Raw genomic sequence first — 11,942 nt, forward strand, 5'->3', positions numbered from 1 at the left:
AGCCATACTTGGTCACTTGAATAAAACCACCTATTCCCATGGCTTTCTGTTGAGGGAGTAGAAAACCCTCATTTCAATGAAATCAGTGTTTTTCATAATTGGAAGTCTACCTTCCAAGAGCTAATGGCATATAATGGAAATGAATTATCCCTTGCTACCTAAACACTTGCTTCCTAAACTCATATTTAACTGTGTAAGGATATTTATATTAATTTAGGAAGTTTATATCTAAGCAGGGATTTCCCTTGAAAGAATGAAACAATATGCATCCTGGCAAGGTAGGAAATGTTTTCAATTTACATTTTGTTGTTTGGAGGCCTATTTAATTCAATGCAATCTTATTTATTCAGTGATATATATTAAACATAAATGTATTAAAAATCTACCAATAGAAAGTACTAATTGTCATTGAATGGCATATTTTAAAATGAATAATTTTATGTTATGTAAATGCTGCCTAAAAAATATAATAGAAATGCCATGATTAAGACATTATGTCTACACAGAGAAGGTTAAAGTAACAATACCGTAACTACTGTCCTTTTATAAATAAACAAATAAAAACATAATATTTATTCCAATATTTATTCCATTCTTATTTCAAAAGATGAAACAGAAAGAAAGTGGAAGATAGTAATGGAGAAAATGGAAAAAAGGACAAGAAGGGATAGACATGCAAAACTCCAACATTCCAAAGTTAAGGGAAAGAGAGTAACCATGTTGTGCCTATAACCCTAGAAGATTACAAAAATTATTTCTAGCAAATTGACAACCCTTCTTTCTGAAGGTAGCTTTGGGCAAAAAGGTGCTGTTTTGAGCTTTTACCCTGAATCACCTGGGGTGCACTTGAAAAGAAGGCATTTTGCCAATGCCTTAAAAGTGTCTGAGTGAAAGCTGCCACTTGATTGTCCTAAGAGGCTTTTAACCCCAGCCACATAATTATTTCGTAACAAACAATCAGGAACATTTCTCTTCCTCATCAGTTTCCCATACTACCTCATAGCACATGCATGATACAATGTGTGATTTTGCAGCCTTCCATGTAACATCAGAGTCCTAAAGAGATGGACTTGAAGAGACTCATGGTGATTTTAATTGCATTTTGAAATGCCACACATACTCTAAGAGATGTCATTCTAAGAGATGTCATCAGTCTCTTAAAACATGACTTTTAATGGCTGCATACCATTCTTCCACCCCATTGTACCATGATTCATTTAACCACCTCTTAATACTTGCTTCATTTTTGGTGTTTCTAATTTCTTGCAAATAAAAATTTAACTGCCCTTGCTAATGATTATTTGGGAGATGATTCTTACCTTGATAAGTAGGTCACCATCTATCCAATTGTGCAGCTGGAAACCTGGAAATCATTCTTGCAATAGTTTTCACCCCCAATCCCAATCCATTGCCAAATTCTGTCAATTTTCTATTCTTAGTATCTCTCAAGCTTATTCACTTCTTTCCACCCCTCATAAATATTTTTGCCCTAATATTTTTGAATTCCTTATTGGTTCAGCAATATACTAGGTATTTATTATCTTTTATTTTTCACACCTACCCATTGTTACTCTTCTTCCAATTTTCCTCTCAAATTTTTGATGAAATTCAGTTTATTTACCTTAAGAACTTTTATTTTTTACTTATTGGATTTTTATATTGTGCAACATAGTACACCCATACAAAAAGATATTTAACATATATGTAAGTTATAAATAATAATACTTTAAAATTGGCATAGTCAAGCCTAAAAAGTAGAACATTACCAATATTTTGAAGTCCACTGACTAGCCTTATCATGATCTGAAATTTTATGATTATTATCCTTTGGCTGTCTTCATGATTTTACTGGATATGTATGTAAACATTTTGCATTGTACTTAAATTTAAGCATTATACAAATATTATCATCCTATTAATATTCTTCTGCAACTTGCTCAACATTATGGTTTTATTATTGAGATATAACTTAGATACCATAAAAATGCACAACTTAGTATTTTTTAGTATAATCACAAGGCTGTGAAACTGTCATCAAAATCTAAGTCTGGAACATCTTCATCACCCCAAAAAGAAACCTCAAGAAACTTTGTGCCCACAGCAGTCACTTTTGAGTTCCCCTCCCTTCACCCCTGGTGGCCACAAGTCTTCTTTCTGTCCCTGTTCATCGTTATGTTTTTGAGAGAAATGTATTACGATTTCTGAAGTCATAGTTCATCTTTTTCAGTTGTAATAAATATATAACTGTTTTTCACTTCTGCCAATGGAAATTTAGGTTATTTGTAGTTGTTTTTAAAATTTCTATTTGAACATGATTTGTTTTTTAAAAAAGTATGTTTCACAATTGCATACCTTTTAACAATTAAAGTGCCTTTTAACAATTATTTATGCATACATATATATTCTTAGGCGCACTGTTTTGGACAGAGGAATAGAATTGCCAGTGTTAATTCTGTCTGCCTTTAATTATAATGCGTAATAAAAATCATTTTCTAAAGTGAGTGTACAAGTTGAAAATTCCACCGATAAGGTATCATTGTCTTTTATAATTTTTCTCATTGGATTGTAGGCATTGTTTATATATGCCATGTGTTAATCTTTTATAAAAATCGATTTGTCAAATTTATTACTTGCTTTTTATTTTCTTTATGTTTTCTTTTGAATAAACATCAATTTTAAATTTTAACTGAGTGAAATTTATCAAGTTTCCCTTTTGAGTTTTGTGCCTTTTTCATTTTGTTTTAATTTTTTTCTCTATCGCCAAATTTTCAAGTATTTACTCCTGTATTTCCTTTCTCTCTCTCTTTTCTTTAGCTTTAATTCACCTGCATTATATGTTTGTGCATGGTGTCTGATAGTGGCTCAATTTCAGTTTTTTTTAATTGTTTCTGAGGCGTGTTTCAAATATTTGACTTTTTCCCACTGGTCTGAATAGCGCTTCCCAGATATAGCAAGTCTCTAGGTTTGCCTGAGTCAGCCTCTGTGCCCTCTGTTCTTTTCCCCTGATGTTCTTTTTGCTTCTTCTTATGCCAATGCCACACTGTCTTAATTACTATATTTTATTAACAAATCTCACCTTCTGGTAGACCATTTCCTTCACCTACTTCTTCACTTTCCTTCAGGAATGTCTTGGATATTTGTAACTCTTTTCCTTATGATTTAGCATCAGCTTGACAAGTTTAATAAACCTTGTTAGGGCTGAGATAAAATTAGAAAGATTGGACATCTTTAAGGTATTGAGTTCTCCTAGCCAGGAATGTGGCACATTTCCCTATTTCTTTAGGGAATTGTAAAATGTCTTTTTATAAAGTTTTATAATTTTCCCCGTAGATATCTTTAAAATATTTTGTTAGATTTATTCCTAGCACCTTATATATTTTGTTAGTCTTGTAAAAGGTATCCTTTTTTTTTTTTTAGAGACGGAGTCTCGCTCTGTCGCCCAAGCTGGAGTGCAGGGGCGCGATCTCGGCTCACTGCAAGCTCCGCCTCCCGGGTTCACGCCATTCTCCTGCCTCAGCCTTCCGAGTAGCTGGGACTGCAGGCGCCCGACACCACGCCCGGCTAATTTTTGTATTTTTTTTAATAGAGACGGGTTTCACCGCATTAGCCAGGATGGTCTCGATCTGCTGACCTCGTGATCCGCCCACTTCGGCCTCCCAAAGTGCTGGGATTACAGGCGTGAGCCATCGCGCCTGGCCAGTATCCATTTTTAAAAACTACATTTTCTCTTTGTTGCTTGGGTATAGAAATAAAATCAATTTTTAATTTATCTTATATCTGATAATTTTGTTAAACCCTCATATTAATTTTAATGCTTTAAAGATGTTTGGAGGGAAATATTTTATAAATACACAAATAGTACCATTTTGTGTGTTGCTTACAGATTTTCTCATCTTATTTAACTGGCTAGAGCCACCAATGTATGGTGTAAAAGCAACCTTGTTTTAATCCTTTTTGAAAGGGAATGTTCTAGATTCTACCATTTGGTACCATGTTTGCGCTAAGATTTTGGTAGGTTCAATTTTTTTCAGTTTAAAGAAGTTCTCCTCTAGCCCATTATGCCAATGATTTTAAGCTGAATGGATATAAAAATTAATCAAATATTTTTTAGTGCCTACTGAGGTGATCTTAGGCCTTTCTAGTTTGATTTTATTAAGTAGGGCTAACTACATTAATTGATTTTTCAATGTTAAACAAAATTTACATTTCTGGAATAGATTTAACTTGGTCGTTCTTTAACTTTGGGTTCCCCTAAAAAAGGACCTTGAGAGAAGGGCTCAGCGTCTGATAGTTCCAGCATCTGGCTGTGGAGCTGTGTGGCTGAGTCATCATCTGTTGGTTAGTTTGCTGACTTCCAACCTTTGTGCCTAGATATTGAAGTCACCTTCTCTCCCTTTGAAGGGCAGAGACTTGTGTGTGTGTGTGTTTGTCCTTTCACTCAGCATGGCTCTTGGAGTTTCTGGCTGCATGAGAAGGTCCAGGGAGACTCTCCCCTTCCAAGAGCCCTCCACGTTGTCTTCTGCCTTTTGGGGCTACTGAAACCACAGCACAAGGTATAGGGAAATTACCAGGTTCCCCCAGAGCCGTCATTCCTTGCACCGCCTTTCCACGACGTGCCTGCCCCCTTTTGTTTTGTCCCCTGGGATTTCTCCTACGTTCTTGCAAGGTCATTATGAACTTAAAAGGATGTGGATTTTTATTTTATTTTATACCTTAGAGGTCTTTTATAGCAGAGATTTTTCAGGGTATCAAGACTAGAAGTTTTGCCCAAAAGGGAAAACCAGAGGCTTTCAATTTTTTTGAATTCTATCTAAAAACCTTTTTTATGGTTCATTCTTTGTTTTTGTACTAGAAAGAACACGTAACTATTTTATATATAGTCTTTAAATGACATTTGATATGAATACAGTGTCACAGCAATAGATAGCAATACCAAATAAAATACATTTCAAAGAAGCTGCTTAAAAATTTAAAGATATTGAACCCTAATAGGATGACTTCTTTCCTCAACAAATCATGTAGGAAGGGAAGCTTATTTGCAGTATGAATTATATTTTGTAGTATGGGGAAAAAAAGGATAGAAGAGAAATCCTCCTTTCCTTAACTAGCAGATTTCAGTAATGTGACACCCTGGGAGGAGATGACAAAGAACCTAGTTTTGAGAGGCACCTTTTGCCATTTACTTCTGGCTGGTCAGGACTGCCACCTAAAGCCACACACAACTTCAGGAGCACCACCCACAAATACTACACTATGAACAGGGCTCCCTGGCTGTGTACAGTGTGGCTGCCCTGATCCTGTGGCAGATAACATTCCTGAACATTTAGTTACTCACCTGTGACATCAGAATCATAGTCAAGTTCATGCAATGAATAAAAAGGATAATATGCATGAAATCACTATATAAATGTTATTATCCCCACCATGCACACCTTTGAAAGAACATATAAAATTGCCACAAATTCTGCTTGATTTTTGCCACTCATTTAACTTCTTAAAAAATTTAACTTACATAATAAAGCCATAAAAACAGCTCGGTTAAAGCGAAGGGCAGCAGCAGAGAAACTTGCTCGTCCCAGTTGCCCGCCATCCACTCCCTTTTCATCTCAACAGTGAGTTAGGTAACATGATTCCTTTTCTTTTTCTCTTTCTTTGGAACACAGAACATGTCTGTTAGCTCAGCACAACATGAAGTTAAAGACAGGATCACAGGAATTGTAACTGCTCTTCCTCTTGCTTTGCATTCTCCTATCTGCCAAAGAAGAATGCCTAGCCCCTCACTGTGTCTGGTTCAACATACAAACACATACGTTTGTCTCTAAGGGGACTCTTTTATCAGTTGGTATCTCCAGCTTGTCTCTCCCCTAGCCTGTGTCCCTCCTCCACATCTATCTTTCTTTCTTACTCAACTTGACGAGCCCACAGACACCTTCACTCACTGTGAAGCGATGAGAAATTTCCTTATTTCAATTGCAGGTGGACAACCGTCTCCCACTGTCTCCTGGTGCCATTTCTAATCTTACAGCCTCACTGGAGTTATCCAAGGTCCTGACGACACCCCAGTGACACTCCCCCGTCTCGCAGTTTGAAGGTTGCAGTTCAGGGATCAGACTCTCTCTCCAGGCAACAAACATCTGCACCAGCTGGACTGCTGCTACCTGGCGGGGTGGGGTTGATGGACAGTGGAGTCCTGTACTACGGGCCTGTCGTCCTGGGTCTGTTCTGCCCAGTGGAAGCTGCACAGGCTGCTGCAGGAGTGGTGATGCTCGTGCCACTTGGCCACTTGACCTTGCTCTGCATAACCTAATGACCGCCATCGTTTAATGGTTGCATCATATTCCATCACATGGTCAATAGTCATTTTTCTCTACTTTTTTATTGTTAGGTATTGCTTTTTTTCTTATTTCTTTCAATGATAAATGCTGGTTTGATGAATATGGTATACACTTATTTTGTTTGTGTTTTGCATTATTCCTGGGGAAGAACAGATTCCTGAGTGTAGAAATACTGATTCAGGAGCTCTGCATGTTTTTAAGCTTCACATGCCTATTGCTGAGCTGATTCCTGCAGAAGTTAACCCAACAGCATATAACCGTGCCTCTTTTTTTCCCATTCTCTTCTGCGCTGTTTTAATAGTGTTAAATATTTGTACCTTGTGGTAGTGCAAAATTATGTCCCCATGTTTCAGTCCTCTCTCCTTTGATTACTAGAAATGTTGAAGTGTTTTCATTATTAAGCACAGGTGTAAATCCGTTTCTACAGTTTTGCTAACTTTTCTTGGGTTGGTAATGTCTTTATCACCAATTTATGTGAACTTAGATTATAGTAAGTTTATTAAACCTTTGTGATGTATTTGTTATAAATATTTTTCTGAATTATTAGATAAGTTATAATTTTGTTAATTATATGTGTTGGCCCACAAAAGTTTAAAATTGCTATGTACTCAAGATTTTTCCATTGTGGTTTACTTAATACATTTTCACACTTAGAAATTTCTTCCTTCTCTGGTGTTGCTTATGCTTTCTTAGAATTTATTATGTCGTTATGTATTTAATGCTTTTATTTTGGTAAATGGTGAAAATAAAAATCAAAACACTTCTTCCCAAGATTGTGTATTTAAAGACCTATCATTTCCCTGTTGATCTTTATTTTTTTAAATTATAAATAATATTTTGGCAAACTTTGTTATTCATAAAGTTGTCATGATTTAAATTCTTCTGTAGGCATTAGTAAATATCCAGCGTAAGTGGGTACTTATTTTTACCAAAGAATATGTACAAAAATATTCCTGGCACTATTTCAATACTAGCAAGGACTGTAACAAGCTAAATATCCTTCAAAAATAGAACAGACAAAAAGTTAGAATATATTCACAAAGTGAAACACTATACAGCGCAAGCCGCGGTCCCTGGAATCTGGGCTCTCTGTCTCCATTTCTTACCCACATCTGTGGCTCTGCTGCACCCTCTCGCAGCCTCCAACAGTAGCCCTGGATGCTTGAGCTCTATTGCTTCTCAACCACCAGCTGAACAGAGAGAGAGAGAGAATCAGAAAATACTTCCCCAGTACCTCAGTCAGAAGGTCTGGAGCTGACTCGCTGTCTCTGAGCAGCTGACAGAGGTCCTGTGCTTGTTCGATGGGTCTACGACACACGCCATCCCTGGTGCTGGGGTGGATTCATCCTCCCAGGCCATTTTGAGTCTTTGTCACCTGACCTAGCAATGAATTATAGGATGCTTTTCAAATTGTGGTGTCAGAGCCATTCCCTTGAAGCAAATGTCAGTGTCTTCACAAGGTGGGAGTGGGTGCTGGCGTCCTGAAAACAGTGGTTTTCCACTCTATTAAGTCACCCTGGCCAGCACCTTGTCCTCTGTGTGTCTCAATTTTCTCATCACCCAAATGCCCAGTACGTTATAGGGTTGGTTATTGATTGTAATTTATTTAAAAATGAGTAGCTGGCCAGGTGCAGTGGCTCTCACCTATAATCCCAGCACTTTGGGAGGCCAAGGCGGGTGGATCACCTAACATCAGGAGTTCGAAACCAGCCTGACCAACATGGTGAAACCCCATCTCTATTAAAAATAAAAAATAAAAAAATATTAGCCAGACGTGGTGGCAAATGCCTGTCATCCCAGCTACTCGGGAGGCTGAGGTGGGAGAATTGCTTAAGCCTGGGAGGCGGAGGTTGCAGTGAGCCCAGATCACGCCATTGTGTGTAAATGTATTGAGTTCACCTCCAGACCTTTCAGCATGTGGCCAATGTGTCTCCATTTTTTTGATGTAGGCCAGTTTGAGTAGGACTGTCTGCCACCTGAGCAAGAGAAATCCCACCTGCCAAGCCTCTTGGCAGATGGTGGTGCAGCCTCCACAGCCTGGTCTTCAGATTGTAACTCCGGCCCCTGCTCTGAGCTGGAACCCTCTAGGTGATTTTTAAAGCCTTGTTTAGTTTTAATATTCTCTGATTATCTATGCAGTAAAACAGATTAATTTGTCTTTTAGAGAAATGAAAGTGCTTAATGGAGTAAGGCATATTGTAAGTGCTTGATAAATTTTGGTTATGGGTTAGATGCAGAGTGTCTGGACAAGGAGCAAATTGCCTGGTTCCACAGGGACTGGCGCTGTCCTCTCCTGCCCTCCTCTGTCATATCTGTCCTCCTTTCATGGGGCTGGGGGATACTTTGGGCCTGTTCCAGATGGACTCTGCGCTAAACCCTGAAGTCGCTTTGAGTCCTGATCACCAAGCTATGCATTCAATTATACAGTGTCTTTTATTGTGGACACCTGATTCACCTCTGTTTTAGTGTAGTGGATATAGGTCCAGACTTCCTAGGCAGTCTGCCAGGGTTCAAATCCCAGCACCACCACCGTTAGCAGTGTGTCCTCAGGAAAGTTACTTAAACTCTCTGTGCCTCAGTTTCCTCATTTCTAAAATGAATATAAGGCCAATTCCTATCTCATAGAAAGGTTCAAGTAAATTAAATTATGGAGGATCACATAAGTTAATTTTTTGAAGTGTGCTTACAATGTCTGGCATATATGGCATGTAAGGTGTGAGCAGTCACTATTTTATCAGGGTAACCATACGGAAGAGCTCAGGGGATTTACAGTCAAATAAACCTGAATTAGAATCCTGGCTCCAACCCACCTGTTGAGTGGTTCTGACAAAAAACATATGGTCCACGAACCCAAAATATTGACTCTCTGACCTTTTGCAGATCGTTTGCAAATTCTGCGAGAGCCCAGGTGGAGCTCCTGACACAGTGCACAGAAGCAGCCTGGCACAGTGTGTGAAGAGTCCCCCCCGCCAGCCTCCCAAAGACACCGTCTGCTGTCACTGAGGGCTGGGGCCACAGCCTCTGCATCTCCCGAGCTCCAAAAGTTCCTGTGGTTCAGCGTTCATTATGCTCAGGTGACAATCTGCTGCTAAGCACAGGACTGAGGCTGCATAGCCAGGCACTGTTCTAGAGGGATTTCCATGGATCCCAGGAGTCTAGCATGGACAGGTGTGGACCAACACCTGCCTTACCCCTTAGTTGGCATCCACGATGGCCTTGGCACCTCATTAGGAAAGTTAAGGCATCCTGAGACCATCCTGGCTGTCTGTTCCCCTGAACGGAGCACTCTTTCTGCTGCAGGCAGCTCCCAGTTATCTGAAACACCAACAAACCCAAGGCATAGCAGCTCATTTCTGGTTTCGAGCTATGTTTGGGGGACCACTTTCTTGATTCCAAAGTGTATTCCGTGGTCTCAAGAAGAAGACAAATAGAATCAATTGCTTTTGTCCTTTTGATGGAAGCATTTAAATGTGAGGTCCTGACTGTGGCATGAGAGAAAGTTGGACGCCCTGTCCCACTAACGGTTGTGTCTGATGATTCTACACCCCACTCTGTCTCCTCCTGACAACCACAGCCATCTGAGCACCTGGGGTTCATGTAAGAACAGGAGAAGTGCAAGCCTCATTCATTTAAATGCTCTTCGAGGATATGCCCTATGTAAATAAGAAATGAGTGTGCAATGAATTAAGACAGTATACAATCAATTACAAAACCACGAGTTGTGAAAAATAAATTATGAATATGCAAAGGAAAACAGTTCATGGGGAAATAAGATTTGAGTTGTGCCTTCTTGAAATTCATGTCTTCTGTTTTGGAAACATCAGTGTAGACTACAAGGGAAGGAGGTTACTTAAGCCCATCTCTCAAAAAGCAGCAGGGACGAGTTGATCTGGCTGCTGGCTCCGTAGCTTACACAGTCACCAGTGGTGGAAAGAACACACTTCCTTTTCAAAGGACCAAGGTCAAAATTGCATCTCTACTATTTCTTGGACATGTGACTCTGGAAAAGTTTTAAAATCTCTCTGGGCTTTGTTCTTCTTGTCTTTAAATATAGCATGGTAATGTCTACCTAGCAAGACTGTTTTAAAAATTGGGATACTTTATGCGGAGAGGCTGGCACAGAACTTGACACTTGATAAGCGCTCACTAAGTGGTAGCCGTCATTTTCGTATATTCATCCAACAAACATCCATGGGGCATCTGCTGTGCCCAGACACAGTGTGGGTGCCCAACACCGCAGAGAGCAGACAAACGTGGTCCCTGACTTGACAAGGTTTCAGTCAGAGGTCCTGGAGAAGTGGCTGTGTGATTACACATCTATTTTAGGAGTGGGGTATGGAGATCCATGGGAGACCATCAGAGAAGCCCTTCCCTGGGGCTTAGGATTTAGAATATGCTTCCTAGGGGAAGCTCTATCTATACTGAGATCAGAGGACAGATACATAGGAGCCTGGAATTGTAATAAGAGAGGGAAGAAAGGAATTGCCACCTGGGCAGAAGGAACAGGCTGTGCAGAGGCTGGATGCCTGGGAGTGCACAGTGTATGTGTGGAGTGATGTGGTACACATAGGCATGCAGCAGCTCCAGAACGTTTGCAGCTGCTAATCAGGAAATCTGGCCCAAAACTCACTCCTGTCATGTTCTCATTGTTAGCTAAGCAAAGAGAGCGGCAGCAGGCCTCCTGTGTGCAGCACTTTGTGCCCCGCCCTGGAGGAGGGAGGAGTGTGAGAGCAACCCCTGGCCTGTGCCCTCAGTCATCTTACAATCAAATTGGACATAGACATAAGAGTCTGCATGATTATGGTTTTATGATGTACCGAGGACCCAGAACATTAGGTTCTCGCTTAGCACCTTTCCCTGCCATCCTCTGTGGAGAAGCTCTGAGTGAGGATGTTTACCAGGAAGGACAGGAGGAGGCAGTTCCTGGGCAGCCCGAGGCTACTGTTAGCCCTAAGCTCTTGAAGGCACTGAGTTTGGCTCCAGGAGAGCTTGGAGTTTTAGAGAATGATCCATCCTCTTCTGGGGCAGGATGGCAACCAGACCACAGAAGATCCTGCCTCGCAGATGCCCCGGTCCACAGACGTGGGTTGTCGTTTGGATGCTTCCAAAACACCCGACAGATGTCCCCTGTGGAAAGCCACTGGATGTCTTTGGTCTGACCGTGCCCGTGGGTTCCAGCAGCCCCTCCCACCATCCATGCCCTGCTCCCAGCATTTGGCTCTGTCTGTTGCTACCCAGTATGACTGGGCTAAGAGGGTTCCTGGAAATGCCTGGCTTCACATTTCTTTTAAAAATTGACTCAAGTATAAATATGTTTAAGCTATTGTTCCTTGTCTGAAGTCTTTGGAACAGCTACTCTATCTTGCACAGGCAATTTGGTAGAATGGAAGAAAAATGATTATGAGATTCTGCTATAACCCAAAAGGAGGACTGGCCTGAGAGAAGATGAGAGGTGTCAACAGGCAAAAGATTGAGCTGAGTATGGAAAAGAGAGAACTCCAATTCCCTTGCAATGAGACCACATTGATAAAAATGAAGGGATTCCATCAATCTTAAAGGCCCATAGCCCAATTTATTAACTCCCTTGAGTCCTCCCTGTCTGAGCAG

This window comes from Pongo abelii, chromosome 14, assembly GCF_028885655.2.
Source record: "Pongo abelii isolate AG06213 chromosome 14, NHGRI_mPonAbe1-v2.0_pri, whole genome shotgun sequence".
Classification (NCBI taxonomy): Eukaryota; Metazoa; Chordata; class Mammalia; order Primates; family Hominidae; genus Pongo; species Pongo abelii.